The 19,423-nt window shown below is 39.7% G+C and overlaps 1 long non-coding RNA gene across 1 annotated transcript; it reads left to right on the plus strand.

Annotated features, from left to right (window-relative positions):
* Positions 1-2,053: 2,053 nt before the first annotated feature.
* Positions 2,054-17,904, plus strand: LOC134732598 (uncharacterized). Its single transcript, XR_010115903.1, has 3 exons — positions 2,054-2,183; positions 17,571-17,669; positions 17,835-17,904. It is a non-coding gene; the product is annotated as an uncharacterized lncRNA (long non-coding RNA).
* Positions 17,905-19,423: the final 1,519 nt, after the last annotated feature.

Consider the following 19,423-nt stretch of genomic DNA (forward strand, 5'->3'; position numbering starts at 1 on the left):
TAATTGAATTTAAGAACAGCCTCTCACCACACGTTAAATCTTGGGATGTGCCAGGCGCGGTGGCTCACACCTGTAATCCCAGCACTTTGGGAGGCCAAGGAGGGCAAATCACCTGAGGTCAGGAGCTCCAGACCAGCTTGGCCAACATGGTGAAACCGCATCTCTACTAAAAATACAATAATTAGCCAGATATGGTGGCACATGCCTGTAATCCCAGGTATTTGGGAGGCTGAGGCAGGAGGATCACTTGAACCCAGAAGGTGGAAGTTGCAGTGAGCCGGTATCACACCACTGCACTCCAGGCTGGGCAACAAGAGCAAGATTCTGTCTCAGATAATAATAATAATAATAATATTTGGATGTGAGGTGACTAGAAGCTGAGACAGACCAGGCAGGATCTGTGAAAGTCTCCACGCACTACCTCCAAGTCAGGGACATGTTGAAAATTTCTCTGAGATCTTAGTTGGAACTTTTGTGAACTGCATGTTTTAAGATGGATGTGAGAGGTACAGACCCAGGCCCTAAATCACTGTGTGAATTTACTAGGAAAAGGCTAAGAAACCATGGTATATTAAGTCTTTCTTGAATTGCTATAAAGAAATATCTGACAGTGGGTAATTGATAAAGAAAAGAGGTTTAATTGGCTCATGGTTCTGCAGACTTTACAGGAAGAATGATGCTAGCATCTGCTCTGCTTCTGGGAAGGCCTCAGGAGCTTACACCCATGGCAGAAGGTGAAGGGGGAGCAGGTGTGTCATATGGCCAGGGCAGGAACAAGTGAGACTGGGGAGAGAGGTGCCCACACTTTTAAATGAACAGATCTCGTGTGAACTCAGAGTGAGGACTCACTTATCAGCAAGGGAATGATCTGCCCCATGATCCAAATACCTCCCACCAGGCCCTACCTCCAGCATTGGGGATTACATTTCAACATGAGATTTGGGCAGGGAAAATATCTAAATTCTATCACATTGGCTAACTGGGAATAGTGGAAAATGGGTTACAATCCATCTTTGTGAGTGAAAATTGTATCACGAAATTGAAGCTGTGCAGCCGTGGGGAAGGATGTCTGTGGCCGCCGTGAGTGGCACGCTGCAGCCCTTTTCTCTGACTCAGAGAACCTCTCGGCTGGGGAGCTGCAGGTGGGTCATCTGTCACGCACAGTTCTGAACTCCTGGTGTAACCAGAGCCTAGAAACATATGCAGGAACTACGCTCCCAGAAACAGAAGTGGAGAATTTTGAGTTGGCGTTACAATATGCCTCTGAACTTTCAGAGAAATGACAGGCCTCAGACAGAAGTGACAGATATAAATGGAAAGTTTTCAGGGCCTGGCATTAGGAATTATATCTGGTCACATACCCTCAAATTCCCTTCATTTCTGAACTGCTGCACAGTGTACTTGAACTAGTATAATGTGATAGGAAGAGCTGACAGAAATTTGATGTCAATTTTCTTCCACATAGCAAAGAAAGCAAAAAATGCTTCAGCCTTCACACAAACTGCTGTAGCGAGGTGTTTGGAAAATCATCCCTGGCTAGAGAAAGCTGCTGTGAAAGCAAACTCCGTATATTGAATAAAGTCTTACTCAAAAAAAAAAAAAAAGTCTTCTATGAAAGACTCAAGAATATCCCTAAATTTTTGAAATTATTGAAACTACTTCAGAAGGAATAAGAGTGCAAGGTAGCACTTAATTGGAAAAAAGCAAGAGTTCACAGCGTGTCGGCATCAGAAGCAACAACCTGGATCTGGAAGCTGAGGTTGACGCAAGCTCGACTCGGCCGCAAGTAGAAATCCTGCAGATAACGGCATCCCCCGATTGCTGGTTCTCCTGCTCAGGACTCTGGCCTTAAACCAATGATTTTTTTCTGATATGGGGAGCTGGTCAAAAAAGGCAGGCTTGACCTCATTGAAACTTACCATCTGATATGGTTTGGCTGATATGGGAGGTAATGGAATCATGGGGGCGGGCCTTTCCTGTGCTATTCTCGTGATTGTTACAAGTCTCGTGAGAGCTGACGGTTTTATAAGTGGGAGTTCCCCTGCACAAGCCCTCTTGTCTGCCACAATGTGAGATATTCCTTTTCCTCTCTTTTGCCCTCTGCCGTGATTGTGGGGTCGCTGCAGACATGTGGAACTGTGAGTCCACTAAACCTCTTTCCTTCACAAATTACCCAGTCTCAAGTACCTCTTTGTTAGCAGCATGAGAACAGACTAATACACCATCTATCTTTTCAGGCTGCTATAACAAAAATCTCATGGACTGGGTGACTGACAAACAACAAAAATTTATTTCTCACAGTTCTGGAGGCTGGAGATCTAAGATCAGAGTGCCAGCCTGGTCAGGTTCTGGTGAGGAACCTCCTCCTGGATGCAGACTGGTGAATTCTCTCTGTACTCTCACATAGTGGAAAGATAGCGAGAGAGCTCTCTGGGGTCCCTTGTCTATAAGCACTAATCCCATTGGTGAGGGCTGCACCCTCATGACAGATCTCCTCCCAAAGGCCCTGCCTCCTAATAGTATCACATCCAATTAGGATTTGAACATTTGAATTTCAGTGGGACACAAACATTCAGGCCACAACACCACCTGGTTCCTACAAGACTTCAGTAACTGTAGGGTAAGTCCTAGAAATAAAAAAAAGAACTCTGCAGATGGTCTTATGAAGCATATATTTGTCCTACACCGTGTCTAATTTTTGTCTCTTAAATCCTGTGCAACTGCCTAAAGCTCTGCTCAACTGCTTAGCCTCTTAGGTGTTTGTGTATTTTTGACAAAACAAAGTCTCTTAGCTGCAGGTTCTAAATTATCTATATTCTGAAAGAAAAAAATCATGCCAAATATCAATCTCACTTTCCTGGGTTTTCCTTTGTAAAAATATTTTGAGATATATTTAATGTGAGGACTTTTCTAAAACAATCCACCAAATTTTGCAAGAAGCCAACTGCTGTGTCCCATTATTTTGCGGGTCTATTTCCCTCTTGCTACCCTTGAGTATTTGTCTTACTAAATATTTTTTCCCATCTCACTCTTTTTATGTGGATTTTTAAGTATTGTAAAATTTGATGTTTGACATATAGTACATCTTTCTATCTTTATTCAAAATATAAAAATCATTTCCACCATCCGAGGAAGTTTTATTTTCTCCTTTTTAGTAAACTTTACCCAACATAGGAAACCACTGTTCTTATTTCTATCACCATAGGCTAGGCTTTTTTCATTGTTTTCCTGAACTTCAATGAAGTGGGATCATTCAGTATGTACTCTCTTGTGTATGGCTCAGTATGTTTCTCAGGTTTATCTATGTTTATGTATATATCAATAGTTTCATCTTATTGCCAAGAAGTATTGTTTTGTGTGAATATACCACAATTTGCTTATTCATTCATTTCTTTAGCCATTCTCCATTCTGTTGTTTCAGTGCTACTTGTTGAAAGCATTTTCCTTTATGCTTGGAATCCTCTGTTCTGTTCCATTCAATGTCTTTATCTTTTCCCTCATGCCATGTCATCCTTGATTATTCTAGCTTTACATGAAATCTTAATATCCCTCAAATTTCTTTTATCATCTAGCTTTGGCTGCTTTAGATCCTTTTTACTTCCTTTTTTATTTTAGAATTAGTCAATTTCTTTTGTAAAGCCTATGGGGATTTTGATTAGGATTGCTTTGAATCTATTGGTACATTTGAAGGTATTTTACATATTAACAATGTTGAGTTTTCCAATCTATGAACATGTTACATACATCAGTTTGTTTAGTTCTTCTTTAATCTCTGTAAATTTTATATTTTTTTCAGTGTAAAAAACTTGCATGTCTTTTGTTAATTTTATTTTTGCATATATTTGTATGTTATTGTAAATAAAAATTTTAAATTTATTTTAAAGTTATTTGTTTCTGTTACATATAAATACAGAGTATTTATATATAATATAAATACAGAATATTTGTATATAAGTATTTCTAATATTTATAAATATTGAAACTTACCATCTGATGTGGTTTTGCTGATATGGGAGGTAATTGAATCATGGGGGCAGGTCTTCCGCCCACACAAATATATATCTGTCTTTATATATAACAGATAACAATAATTATCATATTGTTTCTGTTATATATTAACACAAAAATATTCAGTATTTATATATAACAGATAACAATAATTATCATAAAGAAAATATTCTGCATTTATATATAACAGAAACAATATCATAATTCTATATTTCTCTGTATTCTGCAAAACTTGCTAAATTTCTTTTTTGGTTCTAGAAATGTTTGCGTGTATTATGGAGTCTCTGCATAGATAATCATATTTTATGCAAATAAAAATAATTTAATTATTCCTTTCTCTGCCTTTATTTTTGTGCATTATTGCACTAGCTACAACCTTCAGCTAAAATGATGAGTAGCAGTGGGGATTTCAGATAACTTTGCATTATTCAATAATTCTTCATTAAGTATGATGTTAGCTATAGAATTTTCATAAATGATCAATATTAGTTTTCTATGGCTGCATTAATATATTAACACAAACTGAGTGGCTTAAACAACAGAAATTTGTGATCTCACAATTGGGCTCCCAGAACTCTGACATGAAGGTACGGGCAGGGCCATGGTCCCTCTGGAGACCCCAGGAGGAACCTGTTTTTTGCCTCTTCCCTTTTCTGGTGGTTTCAGACTTGGCAGCTGTATCATTCCAATTCCTGTCTCCATGATGACAATGCCTCCTCCTCTTCTGTGTGTCGTATTTCTTTTGTGTGTATCTTAAGATGATACTTCTCATTAGATTTTTGGGCCCAGCCAGATATTCTAGAATGATCTCATATTAACTGAATTATATCTGCAAAAAACAATTTTCCAAATAAGATGATAATCACAGGTTTTCAGGATTAACAATTGGAAATATCTTCTATGGGTCCGCCATTCAATCTACCACATACCCTTAGTCAGGTTAATGGTTTCCTTATGTCCTAATTTGCTGAGAGTCTTTATTACGAAAATTTTGTCAAATACTTTTTTCTGAATGTATTGATAGATATCTGTGATTTTTTTATTTTTTTCCTATATTGAACTTCATTTATTAATTTTCAGTTGTTAAATGAACTTTGTATTTCAAGGATAAATCTATTTGGTCATCATGGATTATATAGTCAAATTGATTTGATTTCTTCAGTGTTTTATTACATTCACGAGAGCTCTTGATCTGCAGCTTTATTTTATTTTTATTTGCAATGTCATTGGCAGGTTTTAATAATAGTTAGAAAACCCTCAAAAAATGAGTGTAGGCTGGGCTCGGTGGCTCCCGCCTGTAATCCCAGCACTTTGGGAGGCCGAGATGGGCGGATTACTTGAGGTCAGGAGTTCGAGACCAGCCTGGCCAGCATGGTGAAACCCTGTCTCTACTAAAAATACAAAAATTAGCCAGGCATGGTAGTGGGCATCTGTAATCCCAGCTACTCAAGAAGCTGAGGCAGGAGAATCACTTGAATCCAGGAGGCTGAAGTTGCAGTGAGCCCAGATCACACCACTGGGCTCCAGCCTGGGCGACAAAGCGAGACTCCATCCCAAAACAAAAACAAAAACAGTGAATCCATATGGGACCAGAATTTTCTTTGGGGAAAAGTTTCTGATTATGAGTTAAAGGTCATTGATAGATACTTTCTATATCTTACTGTGTTAGTTTGGGTAAGTTGTGTTTTCCAAGGGATTTGTCATTTTTATTTAAGTTGTCAGGCTTATTGCCATAACATTATTTGTAAATTATCATGTTATTCTTTAATGACTGTAGAACCAGTAGTGATATCTAATCTTTTATTCTTGATACTAATAATAGTATTTAATGTTAATAGTTAGCTTTTTTTATGTGCCAGGCCCTTTCCAAAACATTATTCTTTAATAACAGCAAATAATGACTATGCAATCACTAAGTGTTAAGCACTGTTCTAAGTACTCTAATTATCTCACAGCAATACTGGGAGTTTGCTACTGTTATCATCCAATTTTACAGGTCAGAACCCTGAAGCACTAGCTGCTCAAGGTCTCACCGGTAGTAGTGAAACAGCTAGGGTCTGAACACACACTGACTGGCTTCAGAATAGGTACCATTAACCAGTTCAGCATGAGCTTCTGCAAGTGTTTTATACAGTCCTTACAATAACTTTATGAACAAATACTACATTAACACCAGGTTCAGTGATGAGGACACTGTGCATCAATCACCTCGAGTTCATGAACTTTGATTATTGAACTCGCAATGAGTCACAAATGTAGTGATCTGTGAAGACAGACTTTAGCTATAACATAGCAAACTTTACTAAGTATGTGAGGCTTGTGTTAATTATGCTTCAAATTAGTAATGTAAGGGAAGGTGATTGTAGTGTGTGATGAGACTAGCGTCTGTGGTGAATGCAACTAGTAATGAATGTCAAAGAGGTAGGTGAGACTTACACGAAAACTTGAGTTCAAGACTCACTTTGCTTCTCTCCATTTCAAGCAGAAATGATTTGGGTCTTATTTGATTCAGTAATTTTGTACCACATGCAAGTGTGAGAGGCAGTATCCTGGAGCTGTATATACTAGAAAATGAAATTGTGGGCTGTGACATTTTGATGACTTATGGAATATTAGATCTCTTAGCCTTAAGAGACAATCAGAGTTGTGATAAGAAGGTCAACTTACTGACTCAGAAAGCATTCAGCGCCGGGGACAGGCTTTATTTTGTCTATTATGGATTCAAAACTTGAGAAGCTCTCATGAGGACACAGTTCCATCTCCTCCATGTCCAAGCTTGCCTTACTTTTCAGGGGTCTGTTGTCAGACTGTCTCTCTTCTTATGACAACACAGCTAGCTCAGGGCTTACATACCGTTCTCTCGCCCTAGAAGTTTCTAAACGTTCTAAGATTGAGCCTCACTAGTTCTTTTTGAACTGCACAATCACGCCCACTAATCATATGTGCTATTGACTGAGCAAGCCTGGGTCCTGTGTTCACCTCTGGATGATATGGAAGTTCATGTTGGACTGTGTAGGAGTGATGAGGTCCATCCCCTTTCTTCCCACTGGCAACAACTGCTCTCTAGATTTTTATATTTCTTTATAGTGTTACTGCTTCTGTGAATCCTTAAACACTGTGGCATTGGCTGTTTGGGGATTTTATATAAATGGAATTGAATAACACACATTATGTTCTGACTGGCTTCTTCAGCTCAATATTTGTGAGATTTATGCAAAGTATTGATTGTATTTGTGGTTTATGCATTGTTATTGATGATGTATTAAATTCTCTCTTCTGAATAGACCATATTTATCCACTATAGTAAGGATAGACCATTTTTTTGTTTTGTTTTCACTCTGAGGTTAGTGCAAAAAAAATGTGGCAATCAATCACATACGTATATCTTCCATGAAGAGCACACATTTCTCTAGGATGTATGCCTAGAACTGAGTTGCTGAGTCACAGGATGTGCATGTTTTTAAATTGAGAATCTAAGGCCAAACCGTTATTCAAAGTATTTGTAATGAGGTACATTCCTACCAGAAATGTGTGAGAAGTCCTGTTGCTTTACATCTTTACTCCATATACTGTCAGATTTTTAAAATTATTTTGCCAACATGTTTACATATAATTGTTAAAAATGTCTTTTTTTCTTGGTATTTCTTGTATTTCTCTGATTTGTAATGAAGTTAAATAGTTTATCTCATGTTTATTGACCATGTGAATATACTCTTTTCTAAAATACTTCTTTTCTTTTTGCACATTTCCATTGGTTTGCACATTTATTTTTATTGATTTTTATGTCTTTCTCATGTATGTGCTCTCTCTCTTTTTTCACAGATTTAATAAGTTTTTATGTATTATAACACTAACCCATTGCTGCCTAAATAACGTAAATTAGGGGTGGTGTTTTCACTATGTCTTGCTTAACAATTACTGCCTATTTTGAAGTTAGGAAATTATTTTCCTGTGTTCTTGGTTTTATAATCTTCACTTTTACAGTTGGTTTTAATTATCTTGAAATTGGTTTTTGGTAAGGTTAGACTCAAACATCAATTTTATCATATATTATTATAATTACCCCAAAACATTCACTTATAGAAATCAATTGTCAAAACATTTATTGAAGATTTTCTACTGCTCTGCATGGCTGTGTCTTTCATAAGCCAGGTACCCATATAAGAGGGATCCCTTCCTGTTTCCAGACCTTTCATCCTGTACTTGGGTCTTTATGAATCTCAATTATTAAATTCTACATTGTAATAATTATCATCAATTAATAATCAAGGTGACTATATCATTTATTTTCCAAACTAGGATTATTTTGAGAAGGTGCCCAATAAATCAAACTATTTGAGTTTTAGAAATATTCATTTATTCATGAGTAATTTGATTTTATGCTATTGGTGAACCTGAAGAGAATTCCCCTCAAAACTGTTTTTAAAAATGAAACTATGTCCCAAAAAATGAAGTAACATTAATGCAATGTATACACTCTGTATAGCAAAGCAAATTTTTAATTTTTAAAAATTGACTCTCAGCCTCAAAGATGAAAAGCAGAATAATTCATCTTTGTAACATTCGCAAAATTATTTTTTACCTACATCTATTTGTATGAGTCTGTCACTGGAATTTCTCAGAAATAAGGGTTTTTTTTTCTTGAATATGATCGTGTATAATTTGTTATAAGCTTTACTGTAATCTTCAAAATTTAATTTATAATTAATAACTTCTTTACGTTTGTTGAAAACTTGATTCCATGTTTCCTGAATACACAAGTATTTTTGAGAAGATACTCTTTTCAGGGTTTGAATTACCCAATGGGCTCACAGAAAATTCTGCTTCAGGGAGGATTTTCTTGTCGTTTTAAACAATATGAAATGTATAAATATTTTGCCAAAGTATTTTTTAGGTACTGTTTTTCAGCCTCTATTCAGATCATCTTTCTTTGAAAAGAATTTTTACATGGAAAATTGGTTGATTCTATTTATGATTCTTTTGGATGTTTTACATTTATATGCTGGAAAATCATAGACCTTCGTTTCATTCTGTTCCACTCAGAACATAAATTTATCCAATTAAAATAGGAAGTTCATCAGAAATTCTTCTCACAATCCAAGATATTCCAGATCACACTCATAGAACTTGAGAATTAAATTCTGTGCACCATCTGAGCTCTCATTCTGCAATTCGTTCAGTTCCTCCCTTGCTTTTGTCAGGGTAATTTTCAATGTCTTTTTGCTTGCAAGGTCTATTTTCAACAATTGCAGTTCACTCAGTTATTCAAAATCTGAAGTTTCTTAGCACTCTATTCACCAAATACTTGGATTAAATATTTCCAACCAATTTTAAACAAAATGGAGTCAATTTTTAGAGAACATGTTTATAAAATAACTCAGTAAGATTATTATCTGTATGATTTAGCCACATCATCTCTGAACTTTGCGATTTTTGATTGGTTATTTCAGAGATCTGATTGTTTTCTTAATTTTTCCAGGTCATTATAAAATACTGGATTACAGCTCATTCACTTTGTGACCCTGTATTTCTGGTGTTTTTTCATTATCTGTTATCATGTGAGTAGGGTTACTTTAATTTTTCTCCTCAGAGTAGCTTTTTATGGATTAGAGTGTATTTCTTTTTTGTCATCCCATTGCATGAGGTGATGGGAAACAGAAGGGCTAGAGCAGCTTTCTTGGTTTTCTGGTTCATGGGTTCCCTCATCTGTTGTTTTCCTGAAGGATTCACAATATAACGTCACCCTCTCTGAGAGGCCACTCTGGTCTCTCTAAAGGAAGCTTTGACTAGTGTGGCAGTTAATTTTATACAACATATTGGCTGAGCTAAGGGATGTTCAGATAGCTGGTAAAAAAAAAAAAAAAACATGATTTCTGGGTGTGTCTGCAAGGGTGTTTCCAGAAGAGATTGGTGGTTAAATCAGTGACTGGGTAAAGCAGATCACCTCACTCTCCCCAGTGTGGGTGGGCACCATATAATCCTTTGAAGGCTACAGTAGAACAAAAAGATGGAGGAAGGGTACATTCTCGTTCTCTCCCTCTCTCCTTGAACTAGACATCCTGCTTCTCCTGCCCTCTGACATAGAGCTCCTTGTTCTAGGGGCTTCCTGACCCTGGGAGTCACACCCTTGCTGCCCCGATTCTCAGGTCTTGGACTCAGACTGAGTTCTATCACCAGCTTTCCTGATTTGTCCGCTTGCAGATGACATACTGTGGGACTTCTAGGTCTCCAAGATTGTGTGAGCAAATTTTCATAAGAAATCTCCTCTTACTGATCTCTATGCAGCCTATTGGTTCTGTTTCTGTGGAGAACCCCAACTGATACGCTCCAGATCATTATTTTCCTTTTGCCACAGCCCAAGCCCCAGGCCCACGGGCATTGCAGTGTCTGCGGCCTCCCAGGCTCAGGCACCCCATTGCTTCCTCGGACTTCTTGGATCTGCTTCTCCTGGTCTGCAGGCTCCCAGCCTCAGGCACCTCATTGCTTCCCCACACTTCTTGGATCTGCTTCTTTTTGGGCCCTTTGAGCCTTCTCTCACTCTTGCTCTCAGTGTTATTTCTCTGCTTACTTTGAACTCTGTCTCTCTAGTCTTCTCTTGGGATGAGCCTCTCTTCTGGAGGAGAGGGCCTGCTGGTATTTCTGAGACTCTTGGGGCTTATTCCAGTCAGGTGTTATTGGAGGGCACCCCCTCCCAGGTTTTTGTGCTTGCCAGCAACCTGTAGACTATGAGAATTTTCCGCTTTGGCCTGTGGTTCTTAGTCCTCCTGAGAGGTGAAGCCAACTGGACTTCCTGGGTCGGGTAGGGACTTGGAGAACTTTTCTGTCTAGCTAAAGGATTGTAAATGCACCAGTCAGTGCTCTGTGTCTAGCTAAAGGTTTGTAAATGCACCAATCAGCACTCTGTTCTTCCTTTTGCTACTTGTGAGCTGCATTCCATCACAGCCTTTCCCACAGAGGACCACCATACTAAGTGTCTTGATAATGCTGCCCCCCACACAGCATCCTATGGGATGTCCCATGGGTTATGCTCAGCTGGGGTTCTGGCCTCAAGTGTCGTATTCACTAGCATGCCCACTCCTCAGGGCCTGTAAGCTTTCCTCCATCATCTCCCATAGGGGTCTGCATTTTTCTTTCATTGAGACCAAACCACCATTTCTTCCAAGCTTCCAAGAGCCACAGTAGTAGCAGCTTAGCACCTTTTCCAGGAGATCATGCCAAGGTGTTACCCTTGTACCCCAAGAGAGTTTTCCCATCTTAACAAATTCTCCCTTACACAACTATTTTCTGCCCCTCTTGATTCAGCTCCTGGATCCTGAGAGTTTCACAGAGGCAATACAGCTTTTCTAGTTTTTCTCCCCTTGGAGGCCAGGCAATTTCTCAATTAGAATATGCTTAGATTTGCTCCAAATTCTGAAGCTGGTGGTCAGCAAAAGAGGCAGGTATATATAGATAGACTCTAAGGAAACATTTATAGTCTGCAAAGCAGAGGCTTCTGTGCCATTGTAAAGCAAGGGGAGCACTAGCCTTTAAAGGAGAGACAGGGACACATTCTTCAGTGCGGAGGGTTTGGAAGAATCTACAGGGTCCAGAATTTCTGTTGCATTGACCCAGATGTTCTTATCCAAAGTGTCAGAATCCATCAGACCTCCAACTTGTGTAGCAGATCTGCTGGAGTTGAAATTTTAATCTTCTCTGGAGATTCTCTAACTTTGTAATTAACACTTGGGCATTGATATGGTTTGAATTTGTGTCTCCATCCAAATTTCATGTCAAATTCTAATCCTCAGTGTTGAAGGAGAGGCCTGGTGGCAGGCGATTGGATCATGGAGGTGGATTTCTCCCTTGCTGTTCCCATGATAGTGAGTGAGTTCTTATGAGATTTGGTTGTTACAAGTATGTGGCACCTCCCTCTTCTCTCTCTTCCTCCTTTTCTGGCCATGTAAGATGTATCTGCTTTCCCCTTCACCTTCTGACATAATTGTAAGTTTCCTGAGGCCTCCCAGCCATGCTTCCTGCACAGCCTGCAGAACTGTGAGTTGATAGTTGATTAAACCTCTTTTTTATAAATTATCCAGTCTCAGGTAGTTCTTTATAGCAATTTGAGAATAGACTAATACACAAAATTGGTATCAGGAATGGGGCACTGCTGTAAAGATACCTGAAAATGAGGAAGTGATTATGGAACTTGGTAATGGGCAGAGGTTGGAACATTTGGAAGGGCTCAAAGGAAGACAGGAAGATGAGGGAGCTTGGAACTTCCTAGAGACTTGTTCAATTGTTGTGACCAAAATGCTGATAGTGATATGAACAATAAAGTCTAGGAGAAATGAGGAACTTACTGGGAACTGGAGAAATGTCACTTTTGTTATGCATTAGAAAAGAGGGTGGACGCATTGTGCCCCTGCCCTAGAGATCTGTGGAACTTTAAACTTGAGAGTAATGATTTAGGGTATCTGGTAGAAGAAATTTCTAAGCAGCAAAGCATTCAAGATGTGGCCTGGCTGCTTCTAGCACCCTATACTTATATTCATCAGCAAAGAAATAACCTGAAACTGAAACTTATATTCAAAAGGGGAAGCAGAGTGTAAAGGGTTGAAAAATGGATCTGAATAACCCATTTTCCAGGGAGAGATTCAAGCTGGCTGCAAAAATTTGCATAAGCAAAGAGGAGCTGAATGCTAATAGCCGAGACAAAGGGGAAAAATGACTTGAAGGCATTTCAGAGAACTTTGTGGCAGTTCTGGAAGCCTAGGAGAAAAGAATGGTTTCATGGGCTGGGCCCATGGCCCTGCTGCCCTATGCAGTCTCAGGACACTGCTTTTTGTGTCCCAGCCACTCCGTCTCCAGCTGTGGCAAAAGGGCCCCAGATACTTCTCAGGTCACTGCTCCAGAAGGTGCAAGCCACAAGCCTGGTGGCTTCCATGAGGTGTTAAGCCTGTGAGTGTGCAGAGAGCAAGAGTTAGGCTTGGGAGCCTCTGCCTAGATTTCAGAGGATGTATGGAAACACCTGGATGTCTAGGCAGAAGTCTTCTGCAGGGGCATAGCCCTCATTCAGAACTTCTACTAGGGCAGTGCAGAGGGGAAATGTGGGGTTGGAGCCTCCACACAAAGTCCCCACAGGGGCACTGCCTAGTGGAGCTCTGAGAAGCTCCAGCCCCCACAGTGGTAGATCCTCCAGACCCCACAACAGTAGATCCACTGAGAGCTTGCACTGTGTGTTTGGAAAAGCCACAGGAACTCAATGCCAGCCCATGAAAGCAGCTGTACCCTGTGGAGCCACAGGGACAGAGATGCCTAAGGCCTTGGGAGTCTACTCCTCACATCAGTGTGGATGTGAGACATGGAGTCAAAGGAGATTATTTTGGAGCTTTCAGATTTAATGACTGCCCTGCTGTGTTTCAGATTTGCATAGGCCTGTAGCCCCTTTGTTTTGCCTGATTTTTCCCTCTTCAAATAGGTGTATTTACCCTGTTCCTGTACCTCCATTGTATCTTGGAAGTAACTAAATTGCTTTTGATTTTACAGGCTTATAGGTGGAAGGGACTTGCCTTGTTTCAGATGAGACTTTGGACTACGGACTTTTGAGTTAATATTGAAATGAGTTAAGACTTGGGGGACTGTTGAGAAGGGAGCATTATATTTTGCAATGTGAGAAGGGCATGAGATTTGGGAGGGGCAGAATGATATGGTTTGGATTTGTGTCCCAAAGCTCATGTTGAATTGTAAACCCCAGTGTTGGAGGAGGGGCCTGGTGAGAGGTGATTGGATCATGGGAGCAGATTTCCCCCTTGCTCTTCTCATGATAGTGAGTTCTCATGAGATCTGGTTGTTTAAAAGTGTGCTGCACCTCCCCCTTCTCTGTCTTCTTTCTCCAGCCACGTAAGATGTGCCTGCTTAATCTTCGCCTTCCACCATGATTGTAAGTTTCCTAAGGCCTCCCAAGTCATGCTTCCTGTATAGCCTGTGGAACTGTGAGTCAATTAAGCCTTTTTCTTTATAAATTACCCAGTTGGCTGGGTGCGGGTGCTCACGCCTGCAATCCCAGCACTTTGGGAGGCTGAGGTAGGCGGATCACGAGGTCAGGAGACTGAAACCTCCTGGCTAACACAGTGAAACCCCGTCTCTACTAAAAGTACAAAAAATTAGCCAGGCATGATGGCAGGCACCTGTAGTCCCAGCTATCGGGAGGCTGAGCCAGGAGAATGGCGTGAACCCAGGAGGCAGAGCTTGCAGTGAGCTGAGATTGCACCACTGCACTCCAGCCTGGGCAACAATGCAAGACTCCATCTCAAAAAAAAAAAAAAAAAATTACCCAATCTCAGGTAGTTCTTTATAGCAATGCAGGAATGGACTAATAGAGGTGTCATCAGCAGGTCTTTTCACCTTTTGGTTGCAGGGGATAAAGTTTCTTTATGGCTGTCTTGGAGAGCCTCTGAATTCCACACTGTTTCAGAATACCCTTGGTTTTGGCTCCATTGGCCATCCGATTTCATGGTCTTTATAGCTACTGCTTCACTCATACTTCTCAAATGCCTGAGCTTTTTCATCAGTTAGTGAATTTATTTCCACAGCTTCAAACTTTGCATCAGTAAATATTTTTAAAATTGTACTGCCGCAGAGTTTAACACTTACCACCAGTGATGGGGTCCTCATTGCCAGCCATCTTGTCAGAAATCCTAATCCCATTTTGCGTTCTTTTCCTTGGACTACTTTTGGTGTGGCTTATCTTACATAGAGTCCCTGGAGATAGACTCAAAGGGAGAAGTTTGTGTGAAGAAGCTTTATTGAAGATCGCACCCTGAAACAAAACCTCCAGGAAATGAGAAGCAGGGTTGGGCAGAGGAAGGAGCTGGATTGTGCTGTAGTTAGAAGCCTCAGACAATCCAATGGGGAGCTCTTGACTTGGGCAAGTCCATCAGAATTGCCCTAATTGAGGAAATGGGGCTGATCCTTCATTCCTTCACGCTGACCAGTTATTTAATGTGGTATAACCTTGGGCAAGGAAGTTCTCCTTGAGTTATGGCAATTCCTAAGTAGGAATTCAGCTAAATACTGAAAGTATCCAATGCTCCCTGCAGCCTGAAGAATTGGTGCCTCAGTCATGAAGAGAGTGTGTTTTGATAACACACTGAAAGCTAAATTCTGAAATGACATTTCTGTGTGCATAATTCTGAGAGTTTGTGGAATAGAGTTCTAGAATGTCCTCCTACAAATACCCCTGACTGTGATATTATCAAACTAGCCTCTCTCACACTGCCACTAAGATCAAATGTCTATAATGCAACATCTGATTGTTATTTCAGAATTTTTCTAATTACTTTAGTGACATTCTCTTGTGTGCAGAGTAAAGTCCAAATATGGTGAAACAGGCATATGCTTGTTTGTACAATCTAGACTTCATTCTCCATTTATTTGTAGAGAACCACACAACTTTAATTTGTCAGAGCCATGCTCATTCATTTCTTATGCTTTAGCTATAGCACAATGATTATCACTTGTTGACAGCCCTAATAAATGAGAAAATTTAACTCTTTCTCCAAATTTTACTTCATTAGAGAAATGGTTTAGAAATGGGCACTTCATCATATCAGAGTCAAGGAAATACAGTGGAACTTTTGGCTGAGGCTGAAGTTGAGAGAGTATGAGGCTCAAGCCCCTGTGATCAGGAGTCAGTCTGAAAACAGAGCCAGTGGAATAGAATGCAGAGCCAAGTGATAAGAGTAAAAAGAAGCAAGTGGCCTGAATCCCACAAATCTGAAGCCAGTAATTTTAGTTACATGAGTGAAAGAATCCCAATTGATACTGAATTTTAAATTGAGAATAGGGTTTTGAAGTAAGAGTAGTGACATTGTAAAATATGAGAGTGACTGCCTAAATCATGAAATTAGTTGGGCTATCTCTCCAGGTAGGCAATATTCTAAGATGCAAAGTTGGGAATTCTTGTGATTTGGAGGCACAGTAGACACTTGAGCACAACCTTGTGAATACTGAGTCCCAGGAATATACACCTGGGAGGGTATACACCTACCTGGGAGGGTAAGCATTAAAAACATAGTAGAAAAACATCAGGATCTTACAGTCAACAGGAATAAACACGTGCCAAGCTGATGTTGAAACTAGCCCATCTGACAACGGTGATGCTTCTGCTTTCAGCCTGTGATGGAAAAGAATTAGACATCTAATAGTTGGGACATTTGCATGGTTAGAAAAAGCAAATCCCCAGTCCTAAGCTAAATGTAGAGAAAATACAGGCTAGAAGGAAAGGCAGAAGAAAAAGGCCAGGAGAAAAGCCAGCCATTGAAAGTAATGGTAAAAACCAGAATTACTTTTCCACCAACCTAATATTTTAGAACCTGAAAGAATGCTGTTTCTCAAGGCCAATCCTCAGCACCTCCTGTTGTCCATCTCTACCAGATGAGGAATCAGTTGCCTTCATTGTCGGGATGCTGCTGGCATGGAGCCTGGGGGTCAGAGGAAGACCCATACCTCTTTACTTCATGCCATTGATTCATATTGCCCTGTTGTACTGGCTCAATTAAATGCCTCCAGTTCATGGGCCTGAGCATAGATACTCATGAGCAAAGAAATGGACATTCACCAGCCAGATTTCAAATTCAGAGATTACAATTGAGCAAGAGTTTTGGCTTTGGTCAATATCTTATGAAAATGATCAGAAGAAATACTAGATTGGTAATACATTTATTTACTATTGTTTAGTAGTTTCTCTAGATATTTATACATGCATCTATTACTTCTACTTTTGTCATTTTAGTTCTAGAATTTATGGTTGATTCAATTTTAGGGTTTCTCTGATACAACTTTTCATCATATTTTCTATTTTCTTGAACACACCAATTAAAAATTATCTGAAATTTTATGCCCAATTTCTGGATCTTCCACAGATTTGTTTTTATTGTTTGATTTTTCTCCAAAAATTCTGTTATGCTATCTTTTGTTAGACTTGATCATTTGCTTATTCCATTCCAAATGATGATGTGAAACACTATAGAGATAATTTTAAAATCTGAGTGATGTTATATTTCTCATGGGAGGTTTTCGTTTGTACCAGGTAGCCAGTTAGGGTAGACACAGAGCACCACAATCTAATCAGGGAACAATCTGCTTCAAATTTAGGCTTCAGACCTTATAAGCGCCAGCCATTTTTCTAGTTCTCTTTCCTTCTTCTACTCTGTAAATGTTTGAGGCTCCTGACTACACGCCTGAGATATTTACTGTGGTGTCTCCCTTTTGGTGGACCTGAGTCACTTCCCTTCCCCTCACTCCCACAGTTGCTTCTTTCAGTTTAGCTAGAAAGCCTCTTCACTGTTGCTCTGAATTGACAAGCTCCTGAAGAACAGTGTGGAATGTTGGACTTACCGTGGTGTGTCACAGCTGCCACAGAGATATATTTTATATTTTATTTGGCTTTCCAAGCTGGAAGAAGCCTGTCTTCCAACAATGGAAGTGGAAGTTTCTCTGCTTTTGATAAATGGCTGTTCGTGTTCCACAGTGCTGTGATGGGTATGTTTGGGAGTAGTCAGGCTTGTTATTTATATCTACAGTTGCCAGACCATGAGAAGTCGCGTCTGTACCCAATGTTATGGCACATCATTCAGAGATCCTGGACATGAAGGAAGATGTTGGGACTCCAAGATGAAAGAGTAGGTTATATTATTTTAATAAATACTCTTTTTTTCTTCTCACTATCCCCCTTCTCCTTGTGATTATAGTACCCTGTCTTTTTATTTGATGGTGTCTCCTCAACCCATGTACTTTCTGCAAAGCTAACTTCACTGCTGGATTTCTGAATAAAACACATTCTCCAGACTAACCTCTTCAACACGTTCCATCCTCTTGGTCATGCTGACTGGTTCAAGGATGGACTCTAGGTCCAAGGCAGACTCAGTGGGAGTAAGATACCTCAGTTGCAGAGACTTATGTTCAACCGTGTATCTCCAGAAGCCACAACATGGACGTTAAAAATGAAGCCAGCACAGTGGAAGACAGTGCTGAGGGAATTAGAGAGGCTGAGTTGAATATAAATACACACAAAGCCAGCTCGGCTCCGTTCCTGGACGTTTTGGTAGTAGAACACAAAATAATCATTTTTCTTTTCTGAAATTAGTTTTAAGTAACTTTTCTGTTATTTGCCAATAAATAGACCTACTTTATGGAGGTTGTCTGTATTTGTAGAGGGGAGCGGGCAGCTTATGTTAACCTGTGTCTTTTGAAGGGGTTTAGATGACAAGGAGTATACATGGATGCTTGCCATTCATTGAGAGCTCTGCATCCATTCCCCCAGTGCTGGCGATGGCCTCAGATTTTCACATGCAGGTCAACCACTCTTGCATTCAGCACACTCAGCCAGGGTGTGGATCAATCTCAGCTCCAGGTGTGGATCACATGAGGCAGCCTAAGCCACAGTGATTGGTTCAAGAGTAAGCACTTGGCTTAAGCCTTTCCAACCACAGTGAAACACGGGACTTTTGTGGGAGCTCCTGGAAGAGAATCTGTCATTTCTAATGGTCTTAAATTTTGAAGCATGTGGGATGGTGGCAGCTGACACAACCCTGCCATGTGAATGAAGCACCCACGTGTAAGCAGAGCCAACACATCAGGAGTCAGAACAGAGAGTTGGAAAATAACACTGGCAAAAAAAAAAAAAAAAAAAAGACATTGTTTAATCCTGCATATCCAGCTATGTCTGAAAGAAAGCTTACCATGGGACTCTTCCTTTACATGAGTCAATACATTGATCTTTACTTAAGTCTATTTAGGATTTTTTTTCTATTGCTTTCAACAGAAGAATCCTAACTGATGCCCTATGTGGTTACTTGTTCCTGGGGGAGATTGAATTATGTAGGCATAAGCAACTTTCATGCAGCAGGTTTTAGAATAAAAGCCATGTGAGATCCTGTTGAATTCTGTCTTTATACATATCCACTTTCATTCAATAAATATTGATATGTGCTGTCACTCTGTTAGCTGCTGTAAATACAAAAAGACACACTGCCCAAGAGGAGCCTACAAGAAGATAAAAAAGAAGAAAAAGGGAAGATGTATAAACAAACACAGGTAATAATTATGGGCACCTGCCAAGATGGAAGGTTCTATTGCATGTATGGTTGACCTGATGTAAATGATCCATGATGGAATTTCTGGAAGTCCATGAAGCCTGTAAAATTATGTGCAAAATACTGAGTGTATGAGCCTGTAAACCGATTTCAGAAACAGTGTGCAGAGCTGTCATCAGAAAAGCAAAGAGATACTTTAAGAAATGGTTAAGAATTACTGAATATATTATTTTAGAAACACCACATTTTTAAAAGTCAATAGTAAAATTGTAACTACATTGAGAACATGTTAAGGAAATGGTCATATTTCTGTTCCTAGAAAGATACGTAGTTGCTATTCA

Source organism: Symphalangus syndactylus, chromosome 15, assembly GCF_028878055.3.
Source record: "Symphalangus syndactylus isolate Jambi chromosome 15, NHGRI_mSymSyn1-v2.1_pri, whole genome shotgun sequence".
Taxonomy (NCBI): domain Eukaryota; kingdom Metazoa; phylum Chordata; class Mammalia; order Primates; family Hylobatidae; genus Symphalangus; species Symphalangus syndactylus.